The sequence below is a fragment of the Neopsephotus bourkii genome, unplaced genomic scaffold (genome assembly GCF_033783945.1).
Source record: "Neopsephotus bourkii isolate Nb327-2 ecotype Australia unplaced genomic scaffold, CSIRO-AGI_Nbou_v1 NB_1663, whole genome shotgun sequence".
NCBI lineage: Eukaryota > Metazoa > Chordata > Aves > Psittaciformes > Psittacidae > Neopsephotus > Neopsephotus bourkii.
Window position 1 is genome coordinate 7128730 of NW_026902137.1, and position 7571 is coordinate 7136300.

General features: G+C 48.9%; 1 protein-coding gene across 9 annotated transcripts in view; it reads right to left on the reverse strand.

Moving 5' to 3' along the window:
* STAU1 (staufen double-stranded RNA binding protein 1) overlaps positions 1-2964 on the reverse strand; it is a 31987-nt gene extending 29023 nt beyond the window's left edge. For 5 of the 9 annotated variants that reach the window (XM_061375570.1, XM_061375575.1, XM_061375574.1 and 2 more), the window contains exon 1: positions 2789-2964. The gene's annotated coding sequence lies outside the window, so the exon portion shown is untranslated. The remainder of the gene's footprint in view (positions 1-2788) is intronic. The other 4 variants (XM_061375576.1, XM_061375572.1, XM_061375578.1 and 1 more) reach the window with 2 other exon arrangements.
* Between the last annotated feature and the right edge of the window lie 4607 nt (positions 2965-7571).

Genomic DNA, 7571 nt, shown 5'->3' on the forward strand with positions numbered 1-7571 from the left:
CTCTATTCAGCAGCAACAGTTTCACCTGTTGTCTGCAGGCTGGGGAATACTACAGAGCATTCATCACCCACATAAAGGATTGGGTAGAGATTCCCTCTCCCCTCCCTTTTTAAAAGGGGTTTTAAATAATTCAGATGTGGTGGCTGAGTCTCTTTTGTCCCACACTGACCATTCTGGAGCATGAAGAACAGATTTCCACAAATCCTAGGCAGCTTGTTGAGATGGTTTCTTTCCTAATATACCTTCAAAACCCCCCATCAGGGGTAGCTTTGTGATAGATAGCATTAAATTGTAAAGCATTTGACTGCTACAACAGTGTTTAAGAACATCATCAAACTATTTACACTTGGAAAGACTAAATAAATAGTCACTACCAACCCAGAGAAAAAGACTACAGATCTTACAGACTTGAGCCTATTTACACATAAAGCACCAGCTGAATAATGCTTTCTTCCTAGAGAAATCTTTTTGTACAATATTAGGGCAAGACAAGGTACACCTCAAAGGCAACAATCACTGTAGATACAGATGATCTTTTCAAGTACTGGTAAGATGAATTCTGAAGGGTGGAAACACTAAATATTAAGCAAATGAATTGGGGAGCTAAGACACGGATTAATACAAACAGGTGATGAAAAGCTAAAATTTGAAAGTAAAATCTGAAGGGAAAAAGGGAACTAAGAGATACACACACAAAACAGTTCCAAACATGATGCAAGCTATGAAACCAGAAAGCAATAACTTAATCATGAATAAAGATAAAGGCTTCAGTGCTTACTTCGAGCTGAATTAGTTACTACTGTGACAGAACACTTCATGAGTTAAGGTTTATTCCTGCTGCAGAACAGGTCACAAAGCCACAGCTACTGATCACAGCTACCAGGGCAATCAGTGCAGGGATCAACTCTATTGTTGCAGTTGCATCTTCAAGAACTCTAATAAAATCATTGACCCCATGGCAAGGGCTCTAGACAAGGCAATTCCATCCGTTTTGAAAGTTCCCATATCCTCCAACAAAGTTGCTGTTCTTCAGCAAGGTGCGAGAGGCAGATTTCAGTTTTGCTCTGACTGTGCAGTTAAATCATCCCAAATGTATTTCAACCTATGAGGACTTTAATATTGCCACAAAGCACCTAATAGTGATACTGAAAGGATGATTAGTGATAAATGTTATGGAAAATGTCACACAAAGGAAAAGTGGCTGCTTACAATAACAATAAAAGAAGCGGATCTGACATGGATCCTTCAAAGCCAGTTTCGAGGCGAGATTCTGATGCAACATGAGAAAATCAAAAGTACAGTAAAACATTCAACCCGTTGGCCCTTTAAACTTTCACCTCTTTAAGCGTGACCATAGAGTTTTGTCACCTACATGAGATGATCGACAGAGATCACTTCATTACCTCACAGCTACAGCTGCAGCATTAAAGCTGAAGTTTGATGGTCAGTGGTTTTAAATACATTTTGGGCCATTGGAGCATGGGAACAACAGAGCACACTTGCATGCTCTGGCTGGAAGACTTCATAAATCTACTGTTCCGAAAGCAGACAAAGGACTTCATTCAGATATTTTATTGCGCTGCTATATACACACCTAGCTTTCATTTACATTCCAAATGATGCTCCTCCCAGGTTTGCCTTAAACCGATGAATACACCAGAGAACTGGCTGTCAACATGACTGGCTGTAGTATCACCTACACGGATAACCCAACCACACCAACCCCTCTATCACCTCTAGGACAGGCAGAAGCGATGGAAAGATTTAAAAGGAACTTGTTGCTGTTCCATCTCCTGAAAAACTCGTGTTGTGCTCAAAACACAGTGAAAAGTGAGCCCTGTGCAGCAATGGCTGCCGAACCCAGTGGGCAACAAGGAGAAAGTGGGATGATGCCAGTGTTCAGAAAGCGAGCTAAGGCTGCTAATGCCAGCTGTCTCAGTGTTTGCACTGTAAGCTGTGCAGGGTGGGGGTGTCTCCTGCTGTTCTCACCGTACCTACACCTCTCATCGGAACGCTCAGACAGCTCAGCCGCGGGAGTTTTGCTACCAAAATCATGTGCCCCGAGACTCCGCAGCCTGGGACTTGTCACCCGCTCCGGGCAGCCTGGAGAAGCAGGACGGCTGCAGCCACCTTCTCACGGGGTTCGGAGCGCCTGACCCAGCTCTGCGCGCACCAACCCCTGCTCCTGCGGGGCCGGAGCCGCCACTGTCACCCTCCGAGCTGAAACGGGCACACCGGGCAGAGCAGGACTGCCGGCACCACCTGCCCGGGGCACCGGGTACAGCCCCTGCCCCGTCCCACAGCGCCCGGGGGTCCCAGCCCCGCCGCCGTCACCCCCCTCGCCGGGGCCGGCCCTGCCACCTTCGGCCCCCTCTACTCGCCCCAGGGGCCGGGGCCGCCGCGGCCGCTCGGACTCGGATGGCGGGCGGGGACCCGCGCTGCCCCCCACCAGCGGCCCCATCGAGGCTCAGCGGGGCCGGCCCCGCGGCTCGCCCGCCGCGACCCGCCCCGCTCCCCCAGCGCCGGGCCCCGCCGGGCGGAGGGGACAGGGCCGGGGGCTGCCCCGCCACCCCCCCCAGAAGATGGGCAAAGCCGCGGGCGGGGCGGGAGCGGCGGCGGGAGGGGCGGCGGGGGCCGGAGGAGCAGGTCTCCCACCGCGGGGCTGCCCCCTCCCCACAGCCCCGCCGGCTCTGCTCGGCTCGGCCCCCGCTAGGCCCCGCCGCCGCCACCACCCCCCGCCCCGCCGCCTCGGCGCCGGGGGGGGAGCCCGGGCCGCCTCCCCCCTCACCTGGCTGCCTGGGCTGCGGCTCCCGGGCCGGCGGGTGGTGCGGGCCAGCGGGCGGCTCAGTCCATGGGCCGGGTCCCGGGGGGGGGGCCGGGGGCGACCGCGGCAGCGGAGGGAGGCGGCGGGCACAGGGCAAACACTAAAGAGAATGAGCGGGGCCAGCTCCGGCCGGGGAGGAAGTGACGGCACCGCGGCGGGGAGGCTGGGCAGGAGAATAGCCAATCGAGCGCTGTCGAGCCCCCGCGGGCACCGCCCTCCTTGAGCTCTCAGCCAATGGGCGCAGGGGCCGGCTGGCAGCACCGCCTCCTTCGCGGCGACTACAGGTCCCGGCGTGCTTGCGAAAGAACCGCAGCCTGGCAGGGGGCGGGGGGACTACAGCTCCCGGCGTGCCCTGCGTGGCGCCGGCCTGCCCGGCAAGATGGAGGCGCGGGGGAACTGGTGTCCGGCCGCTGCACGGAGCCGGCACCCGCGGTTCCTCCGCGGCCCCCGCAGTGAAGGGAGGCGGGAAGGGGGGCCCCGAGGGAGCTGAGGGCGCCTCGGCTGTGCTCAAGAGAAAGCAGAGGCGCGTTCTGATGGCAGCGCTGCGTCCGTGGGAAAGGCCTGGAGCGAGGGGAGCGCAGGACGGGGCTGGTCCCCGGGGGAGCGGGATAAGCAGAGGGGAAAGGCGGAGGGCGAAGGCGCCCTGCGGGCAGCGCAGGAGCGCTCAGGTTCAGCGCCGGGGGAAGCCGTTTCCAGATAAGTTAATGGCGACCGGCGGCTGAGAGGGGGGGGGGTTTAAATGAGTGCTCAACTTCAAGCTCTGCCTTTGAATGTGAAGAGTGCACGTGAAAGGCAGCGCTGGTTGCCTGGACCCTGGGCACAGCTTTAGTTTGCCCCCCCCCATCTATCCCCGTTTCCAGAGTCACTCAACAAGTGCCACCACCTCAACCACGGGATTGTTCCTGCTGGAGTCGAAATCAGTGCCTGGCGTGAGTCCGTGTACAGCAGTTGAGTCAAAGCCAAGATATAAATGCGTATTTTACAGTAGGAAAGCAAAAGTTCCACCATGTAATTCCCAATAATTGTACAGTTGTACAAAACGAGCCTTTAAATGCTATTACGTTGCTTCAGACACCGCAGCTGGAGAGTAAACTGAAAACTACATTAACAGTAGCGTGCAGCTGCCATGTTCACCTCTGACACAGCGGGAAGCTTCCCTTCGTGGGTCACTGGAACAATGGGAATGCCCTACAAGATTTAAATAAATGGCATAATTGTTTTAACGTTAAAAAGCATTAAGTGTATTAAAGACGATGCTTTTCCTGTACGGTTTCTTAAAGCAATACAACTGCTTTACTACAAAGCAGCAGACCAAAATCACAGTGCAGCATTCACCAGTCCCCCGGGGCGCTGGAATAGCTCAGTCCCTTCTGTCAGGAAAAGATACTATGAGAACGTTTTGGTTTAGAAATACTTTATCTTTCTTAATAGGTAAAAATACATTTGAAGTCACAAGGGTGCATTTAAACCCTACGGCATCATTAAACTGCACGTTGGTAATTTCTGGCATTGTTCAGCAAAACAAAGTGGCCTTCAGCCCACATTTACTGACCCAACACATGGAACTTGCTGCTACAGAAAACACAAAAGCCTCCAGTCGGTGCAGAGAATCACAGACAGTGTTTCAGCAAACCGAATCAGAAATAAAACCCAATACACCTAAAGCTCCATATCCACTTCTGTACTTAACACTGATATGGATTCCAAAGATACCATAAAGAAAATACATCATACACTTAAAATCAACGGACAATAGAGCATTTAGAAGACATTCTCCAGTATATAAGTACATAGATATATAACCCATATCACATTTAAACACCTATTCATATGTAAGTGTGGTCTGTTGCATAACAATATGTGCTGTTTGATGCTTTAAGTATTCCAAGCCAGCAACAGTTATATTTCAGAAGGAAATGCAACTTCAACTCTTGTGTAACGGTTCCTATTAACAGCTTCATGTTGTCTGAAACAGAAACAACATCGGTGCAGGTTCTGTGCTGAAAGTTCAATGGAGACAGGGAAGTACAAAGCTCACTTTCTGTTCCCAGACTGAGTCACGTTAAAACTTCAAGTTTATGTTCTCTGGGACTTCTGGGTTAGTGTAAAATCCACAGGATTGGGATAAAAACGCATCTGCAGCCAGATTACAAAGTTGAACATAATTTAAACAAACACATATGGAATCCAAGGAACACCTGGCATAGAACCTCAAATACCCACCACATTTGTCCTTCCATTTGAAGGGTATTTGCTCCTCTATTACGTGTATGATTATTAGGTATTCAAAAATATCACAAAAGACTCTTCCCCTCTTTATGCAGCAGCTTAAACAAGGACAGACTTATTTCTAGCTAACAATTAGTAAAATATTTGGGACTTCCATTGTCTTTTACGCAGCAGTCTGCAATTACAGTTTTCAGCTGTTCATGTAGCAATCTGCTCTTTGTTATTAATATATTTTCTTTGTTAAATACTTATTTCAAAATACCCCTATATCAGGCACAAAACCAGCGTGAATTTCTCTTCACAGCTTTTGAAAATGACAACGTTTTACTAGGAAGCTAAATACAGGAACTAGCTGTGCTAAACCCCCTTTATTTTGCTTTTCTGACACATAACTTGTAACAAAGTATCTTTTACCTTCGATTAAGATTTATTACTTTATTATTAAAGCATTTTCTTTTATGCTCATCTTGAATACAATACAGCCAGTCCAACATAAGCTTTGACCTCATGTGAATTAGATTATTGACAAGTTTTAAACCTGTAGTCACTTTGCAACTAGCTGTCAATGGAAGAACTGAGCCTTCCATGTACCAGCTCGTACCTGCTGTCATAGCCCACATTCCTCAGGAACACCTCAGATTTCCTCTAACTTATATTAAAGACAATAATGATTTCATTTAAATAAGTAAGGGCAGAAAGCAAAGGGAAACCAAAGCATTTATCCTACCGTGAGGGCTGGTGAGTTTATAGGTGGATTTGAATTTCCAGAGAACTCATGCCTGGAGTGTCTGTGTCAGTTCACAACTGCACAATTCTACAAGCAACCACCTGAAACAGGAGATGCTTCGGTGATACTTCTGCTGAGGGCTAAAAGTGCATTATGGTTCTCCTCAGCTTTAGTTTATTGATGGAATCAGCAATACGGGTAACAGGCATTGAGCAATCCTGCTGTTCCTATGAAGAAAGGATTAAGCTGTTCTAAGACAAATGTCAAGGTTTGACACTGGGGAGCTTTGGCACAAGAGAAGTAGCAGCCATCATGGAGCACGGGGTGTAGCTATATCCAAACTAGCTTTCCATGCAGCACAGCCCGCAGTCTGGCAGAGGCAGCTGTTTGTCAGGTGAAACAATTTACTCCCCCAAATACAGCTGGATGCTGACATCCCCATGCTGCTACAGCCAGGCTGGTTTTGTTATCCAAGCTCACACAGGTGCACAGATCCCACGCTCCAACCTTCTTCCACAGTTTTCTCAAAGTGTTTTCCAAGTGATTCACCAGCATTTGTGACAGTTTGAAGCGTGCAGGGTTGGGACTGACAAAGGGAATGACAACCCTTTGCTGTACAAGGATGGGTGAACGTCAGAGAAAGGTGTAACTGAATGAACTGTAAACAAAGATTGCTGTGACCAGCCAGAATCTCGCATCATGCCTTACGGTTAACTCATGCTGGTTACAGTACAGACATGCTCTGACAGCTTCAATCTGGCCTACCCCTACTCCTTGACAATATTACAGCTCTCAGAAAGGCTGCTCCTGTTGGAAAGGTGATGGAATGAGTACAGAAGTACACACCACAATCGAAGATGCGCAGCCCAATAGAAGAGCCTAAAGAAGACCAAGGTTTCTGAAAGCAGAAGTCAGCTGAAAGAGGGTGCTGTGGCCTCCTCAGAGGATTTTCAGAATGAGATGTCTGACTCACTGAGAGGATGACCCCCATCTTAGCATGTATTTGTATGAAGAAACAGGAAAATAGAACTCTGCTTCAGCATGTGCTGCCACCACTGTCATATAATGGCCCAATTATAACCCAAGAAAACAAGAATATGATTGGTCTTGAGGGTGGTGGTGACCATTGCCCTCCCACCTTAACCCAACAATAAGGTATTTCTTCTGCTACAAAAAGCCTGAGGACATTATTTAGAAGCTGACAACCACAAGGCAGTCAGCAGGCCCCAGAAAAGGAGAGCAGATTATAGATAAGAGTTCTGTGGTGTCAGAAGATCCCACAGCAGGTGTCCCTTTGCCCATTTCATACTCAGAAAGGAGCAAGTAATCTTATTCCACTTGCATTTGAATAATTTACTATTAGAGTTGCAAGGGAGAATTGGCTACTTATTTTCAGAAGAGTTTCAGAAGATCTCAGGTTAACATTGAATTAGATGCTCCCAAGTGCTCAGAAGGTCCACTGACACCAAACTGGTTCCAGCTTGAGCTTTCTAAAGCAACTGGCATTTGCCCAGCTGTTTAACAAGGAATACACTGAAGGGTGGCCTAGAGAAGTTCAACAATCGGCAAGAACACTGTTAAGACATTACTTGCATCAGTTCCCATTAAAATTAACAGATCAATGTAGTTGGAACTTTGTGTTGCCTTCTGAATCTTGAGAATGGGAGGTGTCAGAAGCATCAGTAAGGTCTCCACCTAAACAAAGGTAAGGGCACTGCCAATACCATTTACCTGTACCATGAAGCAGATACACCTGCTTGTTTGCATTACACTTGCCACAGCCACATCTAC